The sequence below is a fragment of the Bubalus bubalis genome, chromosome 17 (assembly GCF_019923935.1).
Source record: "Bubalus bubalis isolate 160015118507 breed Murrah chromosome 17, NDDB_SH_1, whole genome shotgun sequence".
NCBI lineage: Eukaryota > Metazoa > Chordata > Mammalia > Artiodactyla > Bovidae > Bubalus > Bubalus bubalis.
Genome location: NC_059173.1, coordinates 53344218 through 53366027, shown reverse-complemented (window position 1 = coordinate 53366027; position 21810 = coordinate 53344218). Strand labels below are relative to the sequence as shown.

At 41.9% G+C, this 21810-nt stretch overlaps 1 long non-coding RNA gene across 2 annotated transcripts in view; it reads left to right on the top strand.

The window, feature by feature from the left end:
- Positions 1 to 21810, top strand: part of LOC123329981 — a 203552-nt gene that overhangs the window by 35698 nt on the left and 146044 nt on the right. Inside the window, exon 4 of one of the 2 annotated variants that reach the window (XR_006545639.2) lies at positions 16086 to 16720. The exons of the other annotated variant lie outside the window; for it this stretch is intronic. This is a non-coding gene — a long non-coding RNA (uncharacterized LOC123329981). Of the gene's footprint in view, positions 1 to 16085; positions 16721 to 21810 lie in introns of those variants that run through there. 2 annotated transcript variants of the gene reach the window in all.

The window sequence follows — 21810 nt, the reverse complement described above, 5'->3', positions numbered from 1 at the left end:
TCCTTCCAAGGAGTAAGTGTCTTTTAATTTCTTGGCTGTAGTCACCATCTGCAGTGATTTTGGAGCCCCCAAAAATAAAGTCTGACACTGTTTCCACTGTTTCCCCATCTATTTCCCATGAACTGATGGGACCAGATGCCATGATCTTCGTTTTCTGAATTTTGAGCTTTAAGCCACCTTTTCACTCTCCTCTTTCACCTTCATCAATAGGCTTTTGAGTTCCTCTTCGCTTTCTGCCATAAGGGTGGTGTCATCTGCATATCTGAGGTTATTGATAATTCTCCTGGCAACTTTGATTCCAGCTTGTGCTTCATCCAGCCCAGCGTTTCTCATGATGTACTCTGCATATAAGTTAAATAAACAGGGTGACAATATACAGGCTTGACGTACTCCTTTTCCTATTTGGAACCAGTCTGTTGTTCCTTGTCCAGTTCTAACTGTTGCTTCCTGACCTGCATACAGGTTTCTCAAGAGGCAGGTCAGGTGGTCTGGTATTCCCATCTCTTTCAGAATTTTCCACTGTTTATTGTGATCCACATAGTCAAAGGCTTTGGCATAGTCAATAAAGCAGAAATAGATGTTTTTCTGGAACTCTCTTCCTTTTTCCATGATCCAGCGGATGTTGGCAATTTGGTCTCTGATTCCTCTGCCTTTTCCAAAACCAGCTTGAACCTCTGGAAGTTCACAGTTCACGTATTGCTGAAGCCTGGCTTGGAGAATTTTGAGCATTTCTTTAACTAGCGTGTGAGATGAGTGCAATTGTGCGGTAGTTTGAGCATTCTTTGGCATTGCCTTTCTTTGGGATCGGAATGAAAATTGACCTTTTCCAGTCCTGTGGCCACTGCCGAGTTTTCCAAATTTGCTGGCATATTGAGTGCAGCACTTTCACAGCATCATCTTTCAGGATTTGAAATAGCTCCACTGGAATTCCATCATCTCCACTAGCTTTGTTCGTAGTGATGCTTTCTAAGGCCCACTTGACTTCTCATTCCAGGATGTCTGGCTCTAGGTGAGTGATCACACCATCATGATTATCTTGGTCGTGAAGATCTTTTTTGTACAGTTCTGTGTATTCTTGCCACTTCTTTTTAATGTCTTCTGCTTCTGTTAGGTCCATACCATTTCTGTCCTTTATCGAGCCCATCTTTGCATGAAATGTTCCCTTGGTATCTCTAATTTTCTTGAAGACATCTATAGTCTTTCCCATTGTTTTCTCTATTTCTTTGCATTGATCACTGAGGAAGGCTTTCTTATCTCTCCTTGCTATTCTTTGGAACTGTGCATTCAGATGCTTATATCTTTCCTTTTCTCCTTTGCTTTTCACTTCTCTTCTTTTCACAGCTATTTGTAAGGCCCCCTCAGACAGCCATTTTACTTTTTTGCATTTCTTTTCCATGGGAATGGTCTTGATCCCTGTCTCCTGTACAATGTCACGAACCTCATTCCATAGTTCATCAGGCACTCTATCCATCAGATCTAGTCCCTTAAATCTATTTCTCACTTCCACTGTATAATCATAAGGCATTTGATTTAGGTCATACCTGAATGGTCTAGTGGTTTTCCCTACTTTCTTCAATTTAAGTCTGAATTTGGCAATAAGGAGTTCATGATCTGAGCCGCAGTCAGCTCCCGGTCTTGTTTTTGCTGACTGTATAGAGCTTCTCCATCTTTGGCTGCAGAGAACATAATCAGTCTGATTTCGGTGTTGACCATCCTGTGATGTCCATGTGTAGAGTCTTCTCTTGTGTTGTTAGAAGAGGGTGTTTGCTATGACCAGTGTGTTCTCTTGGCTAAACTCCATCTGCTTTTGGAGATACTCTATTTCCTGTTGAAAACCTTTGAGTGAGGATCATCACCTTTTCCTGGGCTTTGCTTTTGGAGTCTCAAAGGCCTGGCTGCTGGTGTGGAAAAGCTTTCCAGAATAGCTGTTGCTCCCTTTGAGTGAGATGCCTATGGTCAGCTGGAGAAGAGCAAGCAGGATCTGGAGCTGAGGACCTGGAAAAGTGGCTGCTGTTGCCGCTTCTGTTGCCAGTTGACAGCAGGATCTTGGAGAAGAACAAAGAAGCAGATATAATCTATTTTGAGGATAACAGAGAAAAGTAGTTTTCAAATTAGAGGTCAGGGTAGTGGGGGTTTCTTTGTGGTTTAGGGACTGTGGGTAGAGGAAGAGTGTTAGTGATTATTTCTTATTTCAAGTGAGAAGATAATGCCATAACCAGAGGAATTGTGATAAAGAATGTAGGAAAATCACTTCAAAGAGAAATAAGAGGGTCAGAATTAGCTCGTTTGTGGATGATAGCAAGGCCTGGAAACATTTTGAAGGAAGAGATAAAATGATTTGAGAGTTATAAAGACATAGAAAACTAAGTAAAATAGAAACAACTCTTCAGATTTTTATTTTGATATCCCTGAAGTCTGATAGAAAAGCTGGGAAGATCTTTAGGAATGAGGATAGAATCGTGAAAGTAGGAGAAAAAATGCATTTTTAAATCGTTTTGAGTTTCTTGGCCCATATGCTTGTGGGTGAACACAAATATAATTAAAAGAATATGCTCGCCGCTATTTGGGGGCATTCTACATACAAGGAGAGAGGTCACTTCACTAGCCAGCATAGCTCCCAGCCTACTGGATGATGGAATCACAAGCAGGACATTCCTCTGCCCATCACAAAAGAACCCACACCATCACTTTTTGAGAAGTGGAAGGGTTACTGCACGTTAACCGTAGAATCTGTTGCCCTCTCCCCGAAGCGGTGTCAGCTTTGGGACTTGTGTTCGAAGTCTACTTTGAGGGCCCATCACAGTGTGTAGTCATCCAGTTTATTTTTATTTCCTTTTCAGCCCTCTATTTGTCCTCTGGCCTCCCCTCAATTAGGATGTATGTTGCATGAGAGCAGGACCTTGCCTGTTGTCCACTGCTGTATCTCTAGTGCAGCTCACAGTGTGGTAGAGAGTGGTTTAATGAGTGAACAGAACTGCTGTCCCTTGGAGCTGTCTTTTCATAAATTTTGGAGGAAACATTTTCCCTCTTGCTAGTCATGCGACATCACTTTTTAAAAGAAATTGTGTCTGAATTTAGAGGAGTGTCCAAGTCGAGAGAATGAAAAGACAGGAGAGTATTGTGGCAGTAGAACCTCAAGCATCCAGTAGGAAGTGGTAGTTGGACACTAAGAATTGTGACCAGTCTGAGTGGACCAGAGGATGGGAAACACCACACGTTTGCATGATGCTGCCCATGCTTCAGGGTCCCCAGGAGGAAACAGGAGGACAGGTGGGCAACAGTCCTGGCTGGTGTGGGGGGCCAGGCTGCTAAGTGTCATGAGGAGCTGTCAGTGGAGCTGGAGGCAGGGTTATACTCACCAACTGTGGGGCTGCCAGGGGTCAACATTCATTTCCGGGATATGATAACCTCATGCCTGCAAGATGAACAGTGAGAATTTGAAAGGATGGTTTTGTGGAAGATGGGAGGATGTTCCAGTGGGAACGTGATGGGACATGGTGTGTGTGATGGGACAGTTTGTGGTTACCAAGAGAGAGGGCCAAAGGGGTGAATAACTAGAGTTTCAAGGCAACTTCTAGCTTTCAGATTGAGCTCAATTCAGACAAGTGAGTAGATGCCATAGAAACATGGACCACTCTCTCTAACTTTAAAAATGTATCCAAGGAGCTGAGCACCTGGGAGGCAGGGGGCCATTTGGTTTGTTGTCATTTAAGGCAGGGGTCCCCACTCCCCTGGCAGAGGTCCAGTACCGATCCTTGGCCGGTTTGGAACTGGGCCGCACAGCAGGAGGTGAGTGGCTGGCACGTGAGTGAAGCTTCATCTACTACTCCCCATCACTTGCATTGCCTGAACCATTGCTAATATTACCACCTGCACCATCTCCCCAACCCCGTCCATGGAAAAATTTGTCTCCATGAAATTGGTCCCTAGTACCAAAAAGGTTGAGGATCGATGATTTTAAGGCCATTTCCTTTACAAACATGAAACACCCAAGCATGTGATGCCACAGTCATTCTGTAAACTCAAGGTCATGATGTCTGGGAATGGGAGAGAAATGTTTCTCTCAGTTAAGCCAAATACACACCCAGAAAGTATGTCTGAATATTGTTTCTCTTCCCTTCAAGTCACTAGCAGCCTAGAAGAATCCTTGGCAGGAATATAGGGATATCTAGTTTATGTGAAGAAAGTTTATACAGTGGTGGCCTTGTAGCTAGTGGGACTATTCTGAGAAGTTGTGTTCTCTTTTAACTTTTGAACAAAAACAATTTCAGTTAAGATGAGGTCTTTTGAATATTGTTGGTTTGCATGGTCATTTTGTGCCATGTCCCCATATGAAATATGGTAGGGCATTCTCTGACCCACATTTTAATTAATCTTTCAACTCTATCTGTTAAAGAGCAGAGATTCTCAATTGCTTTGAATAGAAGGCAACATTAAAACCCTGAGTAGGTCAGCAAAGTGTGTGTTTCACTTCGAATGAGGTTGTTTAGGATTTTAAAGTTCTCTAACTTCTCATCTACTAATATCTTTTGAAGATGAAGTATGGGATGCCAGTGTCATAGGGTCAGTCCTCAACTCTCCATGGGTAATCCAAGTCCACAGACAACAGTTCCATTTCCTCTGTATCTAGAAGTTGTAATCCCTCCATCCACCCCTCCACCACCTAACATTTGTGTGAACTCCTTAACAGGAAGCAAAATAACGTTTTTTGAGTTTCCTGATTAGGTTGTCTTTAGTCTACTCAGGTTGTGAAAACAGAATACCATAGACCAGGGACTTGTAAACAACTTAAACTGATTTCTCATAGGAGGCTGGAAAGCTCAGGATCAAGATGTGGGCAGATTCAGTGTTCAGTGAGAGCACACTTCCTGGTTCATAGACACCCAGGCAGCCTCGGTGGGGCACTTGAGGGTTGCCCCTGCTAGAATGAGCAGAAGTCAAGGTTGGCACATGGCAGAAGGCGTGAGGGAGCCCTGTAGAGTCTGTCTAATAAGGGCACTAATTCTGCTCATGTGAGCTCCACCCTCATGACCTAATTACCTCCCTGAAATTACCTCCCACCTTCTAATACCCTCACATTGGAGCTTAGTTTCAACATATGAATTTGCGGGAGGACAGACTTAGTCTGTAGCAAGAATTGTTCTCAAATTTGTAATGAAAAAAAAGGGTAAATGATAGAAGGGAGGAGAGAAAAGAGGGATGATGAGACATAATATACGTGGTTGTGTTACAGGAAGGCAGAAATGAATTGTCTGAGAGGACATAACGTGGTGCTGGGGTGGAGAGCAGCAGGGTAAGGGAACTCAGGAGAACTGCCCTGCCACGTGGCTCACAGTCCCAGGCTTTATGGTAATGGGGTGAGTTTCTGGTTTGTGTCTGGCTGATCATTCGGACAGAGCATCCTTCCTGGTGGTGCATGCATTGCTCAGCCAAGATGTAGTCTAGTGTGAGGGTTTCTGGGAGATTGTCAGGACCTATTCTGTCTTCCCTCTTCCTTTTGACCCCTCTCAAACTCTCCTGGTTAGTTTCAGTGGGGACAGCGCTGAGCTCTTTACTGGGACCTCCTGTTGTGAGCCGTCGTCATTGTGCCTGGCCAAGGTGAGCAGTTTTGGTCACCCAGTTCCCTAACAGTTAGCAGTTTTGGTCACCCAATTCCCTAACAGTTGAACTGTCTACACTGCCCCAGTCACTACAGTGTTCTATCCTGATCAGAACTCCCTAGGCCCTGGGGCTTTTCCTGCTTTGTCCACAGATTTCCTCAACTGAGAGGGAAGTCTGCTTGTTCTAGCAGGGGCAGCCCTCGAGTGCCCCACATATGCTGACTGGTTCTCAGATGGACTCACGGATTCTGGATGCTCTCAGCTCAAGGCCTTTGATATTTGGAACTTTTGAGGAATCTGATGAATCAATCAACCTTCACCTTGGTGCCTGCTGAGCCCATCTCTCCGCTGTTGCCTTCTCTGGTAGGAAAGATAAACGAAAATCCCATTATTCAACCTACGGTATTGCAATGGCAGTTTCCTTTGAGCCTCTTGGCAAAACCCTGCCTGCTTTAGAACTGTACATCATATTGGATCCATTGAGAGCCATTATTTATCTGACAGGATATTTATAAAAGCCAGCATTAGCTGCAGCTCCGAGTCAATATGTTTCTTTCTTGCTGACACATATCACACCAACAGGCTTGAAATATTTAAATACAATAGTCCCTTCAAGAAATCATTAATTTTTCTATCACTGCTAGAAATGATAATTTGATGGATATGGATTTAGTTGGAATAGCTGAGCTGACTAGAATGGATACTTTCAAGTGTCTGGGCAGAGAAGCCTGTGTAGGATCCAGTGAGGGACCAGTGAGAACCGGAATCCAGTGCCCTTTGCTCAGCCCCCAGTGCCATCCCACCCACTTCGGCCAGGAAGGCGAGTGCTCCAGGGGAAAATGCTTAAATATCAAGAAGAGGAAATGAAACAGGACAAACCACCTCATTACTGGTCTGTCTCTTTCTGTCCCAGCCTGTCTCCTTCCTCTTTCTTTCCCTGGCTCTCCTTTGCCCTCATTTCTCTTTTATCCCCCTCTCTCTTTTTCTCTGCCTCTTCCCCTGGTTTCATCTCCTGCTCTTTGATCTTTGCCTTCTCATTCACATTCCCTGCTTCATGTGGCTGTGCTGAAATTGATGACAGTCTTAAGTGCCTCCCCCAGGGTCACTGCTCCAGAGAGGGGAGGGGAGGGGAGGGGCCAAGAAATAGCCTGTGTTTATTTGGCTGTTGGCTCAGTCTTTCCCCAGGGTTCCTCATGCATAATTAATGCAGAAAGTTTCCCTGGCCCTTCACAGTACAGATCGGGGAGTCTAAAGTGTGAGACTTTTTGGATGGATGAAGGACTTGGACCTTTTCAGAATGTACGGTACCTTGTATTCCTGAGTCTGTTTCTTGACCAGATGAAAGGGGTCTGTGCAACTGTGTGATCATTGGCCTAGCATTATGTTACATTCTTTACAATAGCAGCTTCCTAGCCTTTCTGTCCCAGAAATGGCTCATCTGCTTTGAAGATGAGGCAGACAGTAAGGTAGGGGACACATTTTCCTGTGTGGTTCTTGATGACAAATCATGAATCAACCAGGAAAAAGAAAAAGGCCAAACATTTCAGCACAGCCTTAGATTGTCACCTTGGGACAACCTTGGCCTTTCCACTCAGCCAAATTTGCAGGGAAAAAGGAAGTCAGAAGCTCAGAGAGCTGTTGGCAGGATGGTGAGGAGGGTTCCCTGTTGCCTTCTGTAGTTCTGTCCACCCTGGTGGCAGTGACCACCCAGCCCTGCTTCTCCCCGTTTGCTCCCTTATCAAAACAGTCATCTCTTGTATCACATTCCTTCTGTTGTCACTTTTGACCTAATGTCTGAAAAAGTTGTGATTAACTTTTAGCTCTAGGATATTAAAAAAAAAAAAAAAAAGAATAATGATTTAAACTCAGTTTGAAGACCTTACAGCGTATTTGAGATTCAGCTGGAGAGAGAGAGAGAAGTTAACAACTATAAACAGTGTGTGATTAAAAGTATAAGAAGAAAGCCAAGAGGGAGGTTCACTCTCAAATGCAGTGGGAAAGGTCCTGGTAGGAGGTGAGCATCTAAGCAGAACCCTGGAGGGTCTACTGGATGAAATTCAGGGCACAGGAGAGTGCAGGGTATTGTGGGAATGATGTGGTGAAGCGGCAGAGCACTAACAACGGCCTGACAATGGGAAGTGGCTAATATTTTGTGAAAGTGTCATCCCTCCACAGGGTATTTGTTTACAAGGAAGAACTGGAAATGGAATAATCAATTTTTTTTATGGTGTGAATTTCAGGCTCTAGGACAGGTGGGTGGGAGGTATTTGCATGGGCATCCTGTCCTTGTTTCCATGGTAGATTCTCCCCTAGAGCCTGCAGTGAGTCCTGCAGAAAAGCCTGACTGGTCAGCCAGTTCCCAGGGCCCCCTAAAAACAAAGTCTTATATGTGGAAGCATCCCTCCCTCTCATCGCCTTAGAAACATGTCATTGTGAAATGCCACGGAGTTCACTTAGTGCCAGTTGTGAGATGTATCTCCTGTTATTTCTGCTGAGAAAGCTGTTTAATCTTTGGATTCAGCCTCAGAGTCCGTGAAGAAAAGTGATTTAAAGTTTAAGAGAGTCGACAGTGGCATTCAGGCATCAAACCACCTTTCTGGGTTGACTTACCTCAGTTCACTGGGAGGCAAAGAATGTCTGAGCTGGCAAGGACCTCAGAGACCCTCGAACTCATAATTTCTCAAGTTAACCGCACAGTCTTGAGAATTTGTGAGTGATACACTCGAATTTTTTGAATTTTGATTTTTTACTTCGATAATTCCCTAAAAAGTGAGTCAGGCTGCATTCTGAGTGATCACCTCATTACCAAATTCTGCTCCTTCAGTGCCTGATAGTATTGATGACCAAGTGGACAGTAGGCATTATGACTTTAATTATGCAGGCTGGGAAATAAAGAAGAGAGGTAGCTTTCATGTGGAAAAGATGCCCTTGGATCACTTGAAGCCTGGATAGTATTACAAAGCCATATGTGAACAAGATTTCATGAAGTTTCAATAAATATGCCCCCTCCCCAAATCCCCAGGTCAACTTTGGAGACATCTGTTTAGTATTACACCCTGCCTTCTATTATGTAGATTGAGCTTAACAGCTGGGTGAAGTGAAAAAAAAAGATTCCAAACTGGCAGACTTGTGTTGGAGAGTACTCATTACACTTGATTGGTCCAGTTGGGAAGAAAAGAGGAGAGGGTGGAAGGAGCAGGGAGAAAATAAAGGAGTCTTCATAATCTCTGGGAGAGTTTAGGTAGGAAATTATGGATGAAGATGAGAGAAAGAGAGGACTTAAACCAGTTTTGGTAAAATACAAAAATACAAAAAAATAAAAGGAAGAAAGGAAATGGGATTTTACACAGAGCTGTTTCACAGTTAAAAATGGGATCTTCTTGTGCCTCCTGGGACCCCAGATGAATTGAAACTCACAGCTAGAAATTTAGCTCCACCAGGAATTAAGTAGTGGCTGTGTTGGTTAACATCTTTTTCTCATACTATCCATGTGACATTTTCATTAAGGCTGAGTGTTTACAGTTTCTAAATGGCTTTGAATAGTTTGCTTACATTGCAGAAGAATAAGGGGTGAGGTGAGAAAGGGTAAGGCTGTATACCAAAGAAACCTGTTGTTGTTCAGTTGCTCAGTCATGTCTGACTCTTTGTGACCCCATGGACTGCAGCACACCAGGCTTTTCTGTCCTTCACCATCTCCTGGAGTTTGCTCAAACTGATGTCCATTGAATCAGGGATACCATCCAACCATCTTATCTGCTGTCGTCCCCTTCTCCTCCTACCTTCAGTCTTTCCCAGCATCAGGGTCTTTTCTATGAGTTAGCTCTTTGCATCAAGTTTCCAAAGTATTGGAGCTTCAGCTTCAGCATCAGTCCTGCCAATGAATACAGGACTGATTTCCTTTAGGATTGACTGGTTTGATTTCCTTGCAGTCCAAGGAACTCTCAAGGATCTTCTCCAACACCACAGTTCAAAAGCATCAATTCTTTGATGCTCAGCCTTCTTTATGGTCCAACTCTCACATCTGTACATCACTACTGGAAAAACCATAGCTTGGACTAAACAGACCTTTATCAGCAAAGTAACGTCTCTGCTTTTTAATACATTGTCTAGGTTTGTCATAGCTTTTCTTCCAAGGAGCAAGTGTCTGAATTTCATGGCTGCAGTCACCATCTGCAGTGATTTGGAAGCCAAAGAAAATAAAGACTGTTAATGTTTCCATTGTTTCCCCATCTGTTTGCTATGAAGTGATGGGACCGGATGCCATGATCTTAGTTTTTTGAATGTTGAGTTTTAAGCCAGCTTTTCCACTCTCCTCTTTCACTTTCATCAAGAGGCTCTTTAGTTCCTCTTCGCTTTCTGCCATTAGGGTAGTGTCAAGTGGTGTCATCTGCATATCTGAGGTTATTAATATTTCTCCTGGCAATCTTGATTCCAGCTTGTGCTTCATCCAGCCTGGCATTTCGCATCATGTACTCTGCATATAAGTTAAATAAGCAGGGTGACAATATACAGCCTTGATGTATTCCTTTCCCAATTTTGACCCAGTCTGTTCTCCCATGTCCGGTTTTAACTGTTGCTTCTTGACCTCCAAACAGGTTTCTCAAGAAGCAGGTTAAGGTGGCCTAGTATTCCTATGTCTTTAAGAATTTTCCACAGTTTTTTGTGATCCACACAGTCAAAAACTCTAGTATAGTCAATAAAGCAGAAAAAGCCTGTGGCAGGGCACAACTCATGAGCATTTATCCGAGAAAAAGATATAACTCAAATGGGCTTCCCTGATGGCTCAGTGATAAAGGATATGCCTGCAATGCGGGAAACTCAAGAGACGTGGATTCGATCCCCGGGTCAGAAAAATCCTCTGGAGGAGGAAATAGCAACCCATTCCAGAATTCCTGCCTGAAAAATCCCATGGACAGAGGAGCCTGGTGGGCTATAGTCCAAAGGGTTGCAAGGAGTCAGACATGACTGAATGACTGAACACATATAGCTTAAGTGGAAAGAAAAGTCTGACTGCCTTGGGGGGATTTTGAACATGGTTTGGGGCTCATTAAGTAGATGACCCTTAAATGGAAAAATCTGCCATTTCATGTTCATTTTGAAACCTCGTGCTTGTCATGGCCCCACTGAAGGTGGCTAGTTCTTTATATAATGGCATTTTCCCATTTTCAAGGCTTTAAAGAGAAGAGAAGAATGTTCAAAACCACTGAAACTGCTCCAGGAGGCTGTAGAGCTTTCAAAGAATGGCCTTCTCCAAAGGGAGGAAATAAAAAGAAGCCCTTCCTTTCCTAGATTTTAAAAATTGAAGCCAATATGCTTTGTATTATACTTTTGGAAACTTGTCAGTGTCCATTGTTATCTGATTGTTTAGCAATCCAGGCAGGTTGACACGGTTAGTTTGATTCCACAGGCTATCTTGCTCAGAGTAATAAAATGTTTGGCACTGATGCCTGTAGCAGTTCTGTTTACCATGGAAGGGAAAATGCTTTGAGATTGGGCAAGATCTCAGTCACAACACAATGCCATCCTTCTTGGCCAGCAAGATGGAAGCTCATCAGATTTCTCAGCCATATTTGAAATGACTTTGAAACCAGTGATTTTTTTTTTTCTTTTTATTTATGGTTGATAATTTTTTTTTCTAAGAAGTCATTATGAAATTAAATTAAGAAGCTACAGAAGAAAGTTGTTCTTGCTAGACACAGTAATATGCACATGCCTGCTTTTCTTTTCTTTCCTTTTTTTTTTTTTTTTTTTTACAGCTTCTGTATTATGGTTTTGGAATAGTAACATACCCATTTGTTAATCAAATGCCTAAGTTAGGGGGCTAGTGCCATTTTTAGTGGATGGTTCTTCTGCCTTCCTAGATTCCAAACACTGGAAGCAATAATAAAATGGTTCCAAATACCTTTGTGTCTTTGCTTGGAAATATACATTTTCAAGAGATTCACCAAAGACCAAGTCTTGTCTAATGATGTTGCAGACTGCTTTATCTACTTTTTCTAACAGTGTAGCATGCCCTAATGTCCTTTAATCTTATTTTGTCCAACCATATCACTTATGTATTGTTCACCTCCTGTTTTTTGACTTTTCTCATTAGGTCATGACAGTTAAAGTAATGATATTTGGTATAGTTCCACCATATATACAGATTTAAACATGGGTAAAATCACACTTCAGTTCTGGCTCAAATAACTGTAAGGTGGTCTTCTAGCTTAATATTTAAAGTAGTAACTTATAATCAATATGAAAACCTAAAAAGTAAAGTGTAAAAGTTCTTGTGGAAAAATTGCAAACCACTGAGAATGAATTTATAAAATCTAATGCTAGTTGCCTACCCAATATCCATCTATCTTTCTCCCTTAAGGACTTTAAAAAAATTTACCCTCCCATATTACTTTACATTAAGGGGTTCCTGTTGGCATAATTTTGACTCATAAGATGCAAGCAGAAACCTATTAGAGATTTCAGAGAAAGCTTTACAGTTCTTTCATCCTTCCGTCCGTTTTTTCTTGTTTGGAACTTGAATATGATGCCTGGAGGCATGTCGCAACCATAAGGCAGCAAGTATGAGACCAAAGGCTCACGTGCTAGGGTGGTGGAGCGGAAGAGCGGTGAGTGGTTGGTTCCCGATGACGTCACTGAGCCACTTTATCAGCCTTGGTTTATCTACTCCTGGACTGTAGTTGTGGAGACCTCTATCTGTTTAAGTTAATACAGCAGGTTTTTCTGCTATTTGCAGAAGTATATGATTCTAGGTGAAATTCTCAGATTGTTTGAATCTGTGTACAGTTATTCTTTCTTTCATAAACCATGAAAATAATTGATGAGCAGCTTCTGTGTTTGGCCTTTCTATAAGATTATATACTTGTAACAGCTACTCCCAGCACCGTTTCTCTGAGTTAACTGATCTCAGTATCCCTTTGATTTCCTGTTCTTCAAATCAGCCAAGAATTTTGACTGGTAAGAATTAGGCAAAATTATGCCACCTGAAGTGTTCAAACTACATGGAACAAGAATCAGGATTCAGGTTGGGGCTCTCTAAAGTTAAGCATAATGGATGGTTGTAATTTTAACATGTTAACAGTCTAATTAGACACCTGGAATCATTGCTATTTTATTAAAAGAAGCATTTTGTGACTGCTTGTATGTAGGCAGCTAAATGATTTTATGGCATATCCACATGCCATGCTCCATTTGATTTGTATAGAACAGTTTTCCTCTCTCAATATAGTCATTATTTATACATTTAATATTTTATTAACATGTCCTCAAAATAACCTGAATGGGCATAAATACTGATGAGTTAAATGAGATTTAATCATAGTGATTTAAGGCTGTAGTTGTTCATTTTGAATGAACTATTATTGTCTTCCTTTGATTATATCATTATCATATGTATTAAGCACCCCTGTAACTATTGCATGATAATCTTTCATGTTTTGAACTTTTAAAAAATCTAAGATAACCTTATTGGACATGCATGCCTTGAAACTACAACAGACACACTTCATTTTAATATGAAAATTTTGTTATTGAGTTAAAAGACCCACAAGACTTAGAAGTGAAATCTAACAATTTTTATTTCCTATTTTTAAAAGGGGGACATATTAGTGACTGTTGGGGTATAAAGAAGTTTCCAGCAGAACCTTTGTAATCAGAATGCATTGATGAGGAGAGCTCAGGGCTGAGGCAGGAATTGTAGATAGTGGATCTGCTCTCCATGGCAAAGTGAGGGTAATTATTTTTCTATTGCTGTGGAGGAAGAAGAGAGGGAAAGAGAGGACTGAGCAAATTAATGCATGTCTAGGACCTCACTTGTGGAAACATCTGAGAACTCTTTTTTTTATCTAATGGTCTTTCAGTTCAGTTCAGTCACTCAGTCGTGTCCGACTCTTTGCGACCCCATGAATCGCAGCACACCAGGCCTCCCTGTCCATCACCAACTCCCAGAGTTTACCCAGACTCACGTCCATCGAGTCAGTGATGCCATCCAGCCATCTCATCCTCTGCCGTCCCCTTCTCCTCCTGCCCTCAATCCCTCCCAGCATCAGAGTCTTTTCCAATGAGTCAACTCTTCGCATGAGGTGGCCAAAGTACTGGAGTTTCAGCTTTAGCATCATTCCTTCCAAAGAAATCCCAGGGCTGATGTCCTTCAGAATGGACTGGTTGGATATCCCTGCAGTCCAAGGGACTCTCAAGAGTCTCCTTCAACACCACCGTTCAAAAGCATCAATTCTTTGGCGCTCAGCTTTCTTCACAGTCCAACTCTCACATCCATACATGACCACAGGAAAAACCATAGCCTTGACTAGACGGACCTTTGTTGGCAAAGTGATGTCTCTGCTTTTGAATATGCTATCTAGGTTGGTCATAACTTTCCTTCCAAGGAGTAAGCGTCTTTTAATTTCATGGCCACAATCCCCATCTGCAATGATTTTGGAGCCCCCAAAAATAAAGTCTGACACTGTTTCCACTGTGTCCCCATCTATTTCCCATGAAGTGATGGGACCAGATGCCATGATCTTCGTTTTCTGAATGTTGAGCTTTAAGCCCACTTTTTCACTCTCCTCTTTCACTTTCATCAAGAGACTTTTTAGTTCCCCTTCACTTTCTGCCATAAGGGTGGTGTCATCTGAGTATCTGAGGTTAATGATATTTCTCCCAGCAATCTTGATCTAATGGTCTTATTGAGGTATAATTCACATACTGTAAAATTCACTTTTTTGAAAGCATGCAATTCAGGGTTTTTAGTATATTTATAGTGTTAGGCATCTGTCACCACTGTGTAATCTTAGAGCATTTTCAGTACCCTCAAAGAAACCCTGAACCCATCACCAGTGACTCCGCACTCTCCCTTTCTCCTGAGTCTGACAATCACTCATTTAGTTTGAGCTGCCTTTCCTGCCCATCTCATATAAATGGGAACATACAATATGTGGTCTTTTGTAACTGGCTTCTTAGCATCATGTTTCAAGGTTCACCAATGTTGCCGTACATATTAATACTTCATTTTTTAAAAAATTGTGGAATAACATTCCATTGTGTGAATAAACCACATTTTGTTTATCCATTCATCAGTTAATGGACACTTGGGTTGTTTCTGCGTATTGGCCAGAATAAATAATGCTCATATGAACACTAGTGTACAAGTTTTTGTGCGCACTGGCAAAGGTTCTCTCCTTGACCAAACTTTAGCCAGGCTTCTCTGATCCCCTTCTTAACTAAGCCTTGACCTTAGCCCTGTCCTTGCCAGACCTGCATAGCCCAGTTTTAGCAAGTATCTTGCTAAGTCAAGTCCTCCAACCCTTGATATCTGATCACCCTAGGATCTGATCAAGTTCCTCAACCTCCCTTTTGATGGATAAATCCTTGATCTGCTTGCAGCAATAAATCCTACTAAGTTGGTTTAGCAAGAGTCCCTCTATCCTTCATGTCTTCTTTTAATAATTTTCCCTCCACTGACCCCTCACTTTGGTTTTCCTGTTCTCAAAGGACAAAGAAGAAAATAAGAGAACAAAGCCCATAAGAATGAGTGTCTTCCCTTCCAGATACCCGAATACTTTACCAAACGCGTTTGTATGTGTATGCATGTGTGTGCAGACACTGAAATGTGTTCTCTAAGGAGGGTGAGTACAAGATTATGAAAACTCTTCATAGCCTCCACTATATTCTCTGCCACAGTGGGGTTGGACACACAGCAAACACAGCGGATTGATTTTCCCAGCTTCTGCTTGCTCAGTTATTAAAAGCCTTGATAACTAAACAGCTTTTCTTCTGTGAAAGTGCAAGTCACATAGTTGTGTCCAACTCTTTGCAACCCCATGGACTATACAGTCCATGGAATTCTCCAGACCAGAATACCAGAGTGGGCCTTTCCCTTCTTCAGGGGATTTTCCCAACTCAGGGATTGAACCCAGGTCTCCTGCATTGCAGGCGGATTCCTTACCAGCTGAGCCACAAGGGAAGCCCTTCCTTCTGTAATATGTATTTTTTTAGAAGTCAGACATGGAACATTCATTTTCTTTTGAAATAGGCTCTTTTACAGACAAAATGTTGTAGGTCAATTACTTCATTTAAAAGATTTGTCTTGCCAGAAGTGAAACAACAACAATAGCGAAAGAACCTATCATCCCATTGATTAGAAATTTTAACTGAAGTAAATTTTTTCTAGTGCTGTAACTCAATGCCTTTGAAGTAGGAAGTAGATGGTTTTCCATGAAGACAAAGAGCTCTTAATTAATATTCTTAGCAATTGATGTATAATTTTGGTCACTGGAGGACTACTACGGTTTTCCATTGATGCAATAGAAATATCTTGAGGCCAACAGAAAAGTAATTAACAATTGAATATGAGAGTCATACAGTTAAATTATTCCCTATTTCATAGTAAGCTCTACATGCATACATAATTATTTTCTGAAAGTCAGATAATACAGAATATCATATTTTTCTTCTTCTCTAAATTGTGTGTTTTATGTTTTTTCTTAGGCACAGATGACTTTCGGTGCAATTTGGATAATTAAATGCTGAGCAGATCAAACAAGTGTGGAGAAGAATTTAGGAATAACGATAAGAGATATAATAATAGATAAAAGAAAAATTCTGCTGTATTTAAATTTCTTACATCTGAAATGTGGAAAGTGTTATTTAAACTCAGAAATTTGGAGTGTTTTAGTGTTTGAAATAGTCACATGGAAATCTGTGTTCTGATCTTCTTTCTAACACTGAATTAACTGGTGAAGATCAATAAGCTATTTATGTGTTTATTGGCCAGCAAATGCTCATTCCATTCAATTTAGTTCAGACCCACATAGCTACCTAGCACCTTGTTTTGCCAAGGTTTCTGGTGGTACCAAAAGACTCAGTCCTTTTCCTCAGGAAGCTTCAGAAGAAAACTGCATATGTGATTGTGGAAAGCTGTGGTTTATGGTACCAAAAGTACTTGGCATTTTTTTTTTGCTCTGTTGTTTTTAATGATTTTAATATACTTTTCAGAACAGTTTTTCTGGATAACAGCAAAGCTGACAGATAAAATATAATGTGACGTATGTAGCAATGTCCATTCAGGAATGTGTTCCTTTTAGATGCAGTCCTAACTTTTCTGTCCCCACAGTTGGCTAATTACATAATAAAAAAAAATAAAATAAAATAATAAAAAATAATTTAAAAAGGGCATGATCACCCTAGACTAATATTAGGTGCCATACTGGAGGCTGGACAGAGATGTTATTATATTAATTCCAATGTGCTTTCTGTCAAACTGTAGCTTTGGAAGATTACTATCTAAGAGAACTCATAAATATGGAAACTTTTGTTTTGAAATGTAATTCTATAATGATCCTCGTATGTCTCTCTGAGAGATGACATGCGTGTTTTACTGAACTCCATGTCTACTGCCTGGGAGAGGGGTGATGTAGGCTTTGAGTGGAGGCAGAGGAAGTGTGCTGTTGAAAGAAGTCTCTGTACTTTAATCTTGCAGACTGTGTGCTTGTTGGGGAATGGGATGGGCAGCAAGGGGATGCTGGTGGGATTAAGTAGAAGGGACAAAAGGTGCCTGAAAGACCTACACTTCTCACCCCCATCCCCATCATCTGTATGTTCTACTAGTGCATCAGTGTAGTTATCCAGCTTCTCTTAAGTGTTGTTTGTTCTGGGTGAGTAAGGCTAGTTATTCCAATAATCATATCAGCTAGACAAAGGGACATATAAGAGACAAAGAACACGGGTTTGGGAAATGAAAGATGGGTAAGCGGGATGTTCCAGGTGTGGAAAGTGGATGGTGAGCTTTAGAACTGGAGGAGAGGAGAGGGTGCTGGGTTGGGGGCCTTGAGGTCAGAGTGTGGGTGCTAGGGGTTTAATAGTATCTGCCCAGATTCATATATTGAAGTCCTAACCAGGATCTCACCATGTGACTGTATTTGGAGATAGAGCTTTTAAAGAAGTAATTAAGGTTAAATGAGATCATATGGATGGGCCCTTACTGGTATCCTTATAAGCAGCAGAAATTAGGATGCACACATACACGCATGGACACACACACACACACACACACACAGGGAGGCCCATGTGAAGACAGAGAGGGAAGCCATCATCTGTGATCCAGGGAGAGAAGCCTCAGAAGAAACAGCCCTGTTAACACCTGGATCTCGCACTTCTAGACTCCGGAAGTGTGAGAGAATGAATTTCTGTTGTTTGAGCCACCTGTCCTGGGTATTATATTATGGCACTCCTAGCAAATTGATACAATAGGACCTGGGGAGACAAATTCATAAGGAAGTAGGGGGTTGATAGAGTTGGCCTTCTTTGAAGTTTGTCTAAGGCCCTTGCCGCAGGTGGCTGGTGGCTGCGTGCTGGTGGTTGGCTGCAGTCTGGACACGAAGGCTGTCAGGCTCGTTTGGAAGGCTGCACAAACTCATCTCTGACTCCGCAGGCCAGCTTCTCTGGCTCTGTTCTCCCGGAGAGCCTTGATCCTTCCTGTCCTCTGCCTGCTTCTTGCTATGCTCAGAAGGAAGTGGGGAGAGGCCATAATGCCCTGGGGCAAGGGGGAAGGAGATATTTATTGAAGTCTTCCTGTGGGGAGCCAATAAAAGGATGTTTTGCCTACTGAGAATTGAAAGCAGTAATAAAACTGTGAGTTGGTGTGCTTCTCATTGTCACCAAGCTCCAGCAATTTTAAACAATGCCAGGCCCCGGCACCACTGCCTCCACCCCCAGCCAAATCACACATTTTGTTGGCCTAAGTACTCACAAATTGCTGGGGTTACTGTTGAGTTTTGTGGATATATATCTAAGCTTCCCATTGCACTTGTTTTTATTCCCTTTCCTTTAATAAAAATTGTGTTCTGTGTGGAAGAAAATTTGGAGAAGTCCAGATCATACAGTTGGCCCTGAAATAGGCCAAGTCAGCCATATGCATTGGTTTGGAGAGTAGGTTCTCTAGGGTTGGGAATTGTTCAGGCTCCCGTGGAGCAAGGACAGTTTCTGTCTCCCAGCTCATGGTACGTCATATTCTTGCTTTTAAACCATAGGTTAGACTCAGACATAGAGAACAAATTTATGGTTACCAAAGGGGGAAGATGGGGGAGGGATAAATTAAGAGGTTGGGATTAACAGATACTCACTAAATATATAATTAACAACAAGGACCTACAGTATAGCTCAGGGGACTATACTCAATATCTTGTAATAACCTATAATGGAAAAGAACCTGAAAAAGAACACTATATATTAAATATATATATGTATATGTGTATACACACACACATACCTGAAACTCACACAACATTGTAAATCAACTATTTACATTGTAAATCAATCAATTTTTTTCTTTAATAAAAAAGAACCCCCAAAACCCAGTAGGTTAGAAATTAACCATGGCAACATGTGACCGTAAAGATGAAAGAGGGAACTCGAGTTACTTCAATTCTGTCACACTTTGTGACTGGAGTTTCTGTTTGTGTTTAATATTTTAAAGAGAAAACTGAGCACAAATGGATTGCAAGGTGTAATCTTTTGTTTGGCAAGTGTACCTTCTAGTTCATTCGTGAGATATTTTACTGAATTTGAATCCTACCAGGAAAATTAAAAGTAAGATTTATTCATTTTAAATTGCTAATTAGAGCACTTCAAGAAAATAATGCTTGTGACAGAAAACAGTTTTGTTGTATGAAAGAGAGGGTATTAGGAAATGACCGGCTCCAAGCGATACATGTACCAGCTTCATCATTGTGTTGTGTTCTTTCTTCTCTCTTATCCCTAAGGGGAGAAGAGTATTGATATGGTTCCGGTGTTTTAGGGGATATTTAGACCTCATGCCCTGGGAACTTAGATGTTAGCCAATGTAAACTGGGGAATGTAAATCATAGTTTCTCACATTGGCATTATATAGGCATTCAAACATAAGGTGCAAACCAGGCCCAGATTAATGTGAAATTAATTCGCTTCCTGCTGGTATATTCCACCAGCTCCCCCTGAGGGCTGTGTGTCTGGCACTTTGCTTGGTACTGAGGATACAAAGATGATTAAACCTGATCCCTGCCCTTCAGAACTCCTAGTCTAAGAGGGGAGACAGATATTGAAGTGAACAATTGCAACACAAGGTGTGTGTGTGTGCTTAGTCGCTCAGTCATGTCCTACCCTTTGTGACCTCATGGACTGCAGCCCTCCAGGCTCCTCTGTCCATGGGGATTCTCCAGGCAAGAATACTGGAGTGGGTTACCATGCCCTACTCCAGGGGATCTTCCCAACCCAGGGATCGAACCCAAGTCTTCTGCATTGCAGGTGGATTCGTTACCATCTGAGCCACCAGTGAAGTGGGTAGCCTATCCCTTCTCCAAGGGATCTTCCTGACCCAAGAATTGAAGTGGGGTCTCCTGCATTACAGGTGGATTCTTTACCAGGTGAAGTACCAGGGAAGCCCAACTCAGGGTATAAAAGTTGTGAATATAGAATAATGAGCAAGTATTTCGCTCTGTTTGGTTGAAACTGGATGATGATTTTTAAATTGGTGTTTTCAAGGAGTGAGTCTTTGGCAGGAAAGACAGAGCAGAACACTGCAGAGAGGGAAAGAGCTTCCATGAGGTAGGGAGACATGAAAACACATGGAAAGTTGAGGGGGCGGTGAGTAGTTTCTGATGAGTGTGCACAGTGGGTGAGGAGGCTGGTGACTGGCTGGATGGGTGGGACCATCAAAGGATTTATAGAATAATGGTGACTCCATCAGACCCACAGTTTGGAAATAGCTTGGGTAGAATGAATCAGGAGGAGAGGCAGGAGGAAGTGGCTAAAGATAATGGGCAGGTTCTCTGTAAACAAGGCAGTTCAGATAGCTGGCACCAGGGCCATCTGGGGGTGGACCCCAGAATACCCACGTGTGCCTGCATGCTCAGTCGCTTCAGTCGTGTCCAGCTCTTTGCGACCCCATGGACTGTAGCCCACCAGGCTCCTCTGTCCCTGGGATTTCCCTGGCAAGAATACTGGACTGGGTTGCCATTTCCTTCCCCAGGAAATCTTCCTGACCCAGGGATTTAACCCATGTCTCTTACATCTTCTGCATTGGCAGGTGGGCTCTTTACCACTCATGCCACCTGGGAAGCCCAGAATACCCATGCCTCTCCCTCTAAGACACTCTTTCTACAAGTAATAGACTATCAAGCAAATGCTCTCAAGCACATGTGACTCTGCTCTGACTGGGCTGACTCAGCCTAAAAAATTTCTAACTTGCATGTGTCATTTTGTGTAATTTTATTACAGTCCCCATCTGTTAGATTTAATCGTGTTTTGCTAATAAGATCAAAAGTGGGGAATATATCAACTCCTAATAGCCTATACTTTGGTTTCTTTGAAAGGTAAATCTATAAAAAAGTATTTAAAGAAAGTTCAAATTAATACATTTTCTGTGATTTATTAGTATTCAAGAATTTTACTGTCAATATAGGGGTTCCCAGTCCTGTTAGGCAACCACTTTTCATGCTTTTGGCTAGTCTTCTGGTATTTACCACCATGGTTTTGAACCACCAGTTAAATACATCAGTAGGATATGTTTTATGCTTGTATTCATGGAATATGTGAGGTGGTTGAGAATTTTTGGAATGAAGCCGAAGGGTGAATCTCGATGTTCAGTACTTGTTGTTGTTCAGTCTCTAAGTAGTGTTTGACTTTTTTGTGACCCCATGGAATGCAGCATGCCAGGCTTCCCTGTCTTTTACTATCACCCGAAGTTTGCTCAGACTCATGTCCACTGAGTTGATGATGCCATCCAACTATCCCATCCTCTGTCAATCCCTTCTCTTCCTGCCTTCTGTCCTTTCCCAGCATCAGGGTCTTTACTAATGAGTCAGCTCTTCCCATCAGGTGGCCAAAGTATTGGAGCTTCAGTTTCAGCATTGGTCCTTCCAGTGAATATTCAGGGTTGACTTCCTTTAGGATTGACTGGTTTGATCTCCTTTCAGTCTAAGAGACTCTCAAGAGTCTTCTCCAGCACCACAGTTCAAAAGAATCAATTCTTTGGTGCTAAGCCTTATTTATGGTCCAACTCTCACATACATACATGACTACTGGAAAAACCATAACTTTGGCTGTACAGACCTTTGTTGGCAAATTACATCTCTGCTTTTTAATACGCTGTCTAGGTTTGTTAAAGCTTGTCTTCCAAGGAGCAAGTGTTTTTTAATTTCATGGCTGCAGTTAACACTGACAGCAATTCTTCATAGCC